Source organism: Otolemur garnettii, unplaced genomic scaffold, assembly GCF_000181295.1.
Source record: "Otolemur garnettii isolate 467f Iridium unplaced genomic scaffold, OtoGar3 scaffold00003, whole genome shotgun sequence".
Lineage (NCBI taxonomy): Eukaryota > Metazoa > Chordata > Mammalia > Primates > Galagidae > Otolemur > Otolemur garnettii.
Window position 1 is genome coordinate 42,985,878 of NW_003852398.1, and position 3,112 is coordinate 42,988,989.

Sequence of the window (3,112 nt, forward strand, 5' to 3'; positions counted from 1 at the left end):
CAGCTTTTTTAGCTTTAGCATATGAGGAAGAACAAGCAGTATATAAATTTCTATTCTTGGCTTACTTAATATAATCTTCTCCAGTTCCAACTATGTTGCTACAAATGATAGGATTCATTGTTTTTTATGGCTGAATAGTATTCCCTTGTGTCTATCTGCCACATTTTCTGTATCCACTTATCTGTTGTTGGATGCCTAGGTTGATTCTATAGCTTGGCAATTGTGTATAGTGCTGCAATAAGCATAGGGGTGCAGATGTCTCTTTGATATAAGATTTCCTTCCCCTTGCATGAATTCCCAGTAGTGGGATTGCTGGGTTATGGTAGTTCTATTTTTGCTTTCTTGAGGAACCTCCATACTGTTCTCCATAGTAACATGTTCTCCAAAGAGACTATACTAGTTTACATCTCCACCAATGTAGAAGAGTTCCCTTTTCTCTGCATCCTCATCAGCATTTGTTGTTTTTTGCCTTTTGATAATAGCCATCCTAACTGGGCGAGATACTACCCATTGTGGCTTTGATTTGCATCTCCCCAATGGTTAGTAATGTTGAGTATTTTTTCATGTTATTTCATTGTGGCTTTGATTTGCATTTCCCTGATAGTTAGTAATGTTGAGTATTTTCTCATGTTATTTATTTGTTATTTGTTATTTTTTCATGTTATTTGTGAGTTGTATGGCAAAAGACCTTCTTCTGAGAAATACCTGTTTAGATCTCATTTTTGAATCAGAGTTGTTTTATTTTTCTGTTGAGATGTTTGAGTTCCTTGCATATTTTGGATATTAATTCCCAGTTGAATGAGTAGTTGGCAAATTTTTTTTTCCATTCTATCTACAGGTTATCTTTTAGCAGATATTTTTAAACAAACTATACAGCAGCTTTTTAGTTCGATAGAATCCCATTTATTTATTTTTGTGTTTGTTGTATGTGCTTTTGAGGTCTTATTCATAAAACTTTTTCCCTGACCACTGTCCTAAAAGCATTTCCCCTGCTTTTTTTTTTCTAGTAGTTTTATAGTTTCAGGTCTTATATTTGGCGCTGTCATCCATTTTGAGTTGACTTTTGTACAGAAGTGAGAGGTGGGGGTCAAGGTTCACTCTTCTGCATACAGATGTCCAGTTTTCCCTGCGCCATTTATTGAAAAGATTGCCCTTTCCCCAAGGAATGTTCTTGGTACCTTTGTCAAAAATCAGTTGGCTGTAGACATGTGGATTTATTTCTGGGTTCTCTGTTCTTTATGTCTTTGTTTTCATACCAGGACTGTGCTATTTTGGCTACTACATCTTTGTAGCATATTTTAAGGTCTGGTAGTGTGAAACTTCCAGCTTTGTTCTTTTTACTCAAGATTGCTTTGGCTATTAATATTTTTTTTTGGTGGTTCTCTATAAAATTTTAGATTTTTTTCCTTGTGAATAATGTCAGTGTTATTTCCATAGGGGTTGCCTTGAATCTATTGATTGCTTTGGACAGTATTGTCATTTTAACAACATTCATTCTTTCAATCCATAAGCATGAATAGCTTTCCATTTGTTTGTTTCCTCTTCAGTTCCTTTTTTTAAGAGACAGAGTTTCACCCTATTGCCCTCGGTAGAGTGCTGTGACAGCACAGCTCATAGCAACTCTTGGGCTTAAGTGATTTTCTTGCCTCAGCCTCCCAAATAGCTGGGACTACAGGCACTTGCCATAATGTCTGGCTATTTTTTTTGTTGCAGTCGGTTAGCTGGCCCGGTTGGGTTCGAACCCTCCACCTTTGGTGTATATGGCTGGCGCTGTAACCACTGTGTTACAGGCACTGAGTCGCTTCAATTCCTTTAATCAGTGTTTTGTAGTTTCCTTGTAGAGATCTTTCACCTCCTTGGTTAAATTTACTCCTACTTTTGTTTGTTTGTTTTTTGGTAGCTCTGATAAAGCAGAGTCCCTTTTTGATTTCTTTTTCAGCTAGTTTGTTGTTTATGCTACTGGTTTTTACATATTAATTTTGTATCCTGAAACTTTACTGAATTTATTTATCAGTTCTAAGAGCTTTCTTATAGAGACTTAAGATTTTTCTATAGGCTCGGCACCTGTGGTTCAAGTGGCTAAGGCACCAGCCACATACACCGAAGGTGGTGGGTTCAAATCCAGGCCGGGCTCACCAAACAACAAATGACGGCTGCAACTAAAAAAAAAAGTAGCCAGGCATTGTGGCGGGTGCCTGTGGTCCCAGCTACTTGGGAGGCTGAGGCAGGAGACTTGCTTGAGCCCAGGAGTTGGAGGTTGCTGTGAGATGTGATGCCATGGCACTCTACCCAGGGTGACAGCTTGAGACTCTGTCTCAAAAAAAAAAAGATTTTTCTATAAATACAATCATGTTGTCTAAAAACAGGGACAATTTCACTTTCTGCTTTCCAATTTGGATGCCCTTTATTTCTTTCTCTTGCCTAATTGCTCTAGCTAGGATTTCCAGCACTATATTGAATAAGTGTAATGAGAGTATCCATTCTTGTCTGTTCCAGTTCTTAGAGGAAAGCGTTCAGCTTTTCTATGTTCAAATAGCTGTGGTCCTCACCTATTTTTTTTTCTTGAAATTTATTTGTTAAAAAAATGGAGTTTTTTGTTCTGTAAAGTTTCCCAGAGTCTGGATTTTGCTGATTGCATTCTTCTTGTGGCATTTGACATAGTTCTTTATCCTCTATAGTTCCTGTGACTTAGTAATTAAATCTAGATTTTTTTTTTTTTTTTGGGCCGGGGCTGGGTTTGAACCTACCACCTCCGGCATATGGGGCTGGCGCCCTACCCTTTTGAGCCATAGGCACTGCCCTGCAGTTTTTGTTGTTTTTTTTTTTGGCTGGGGCCAGGTTTGAACCCTTCACCTCTGGTATATGGGGCTGGTGCCCTACTCCTTTGAGCTATAGGCGCCACCCAAAATCTAGATTTTTGATCAGATTTGAGTTGGATTATTTTGGGGATACCTTCATAGGTGGTATTGTGTGCTTCCAAAAAGAGGCATGTCATATCTCCTTGTCTGTCTTTTATAATGTGAGCAGTCCTTGATGGTCCTTGTATAGATCTGTTATTTTATTAGGAATTACAACATGGTTATATTCTTTCTTTCTTTCTTTTTTTTTTTTT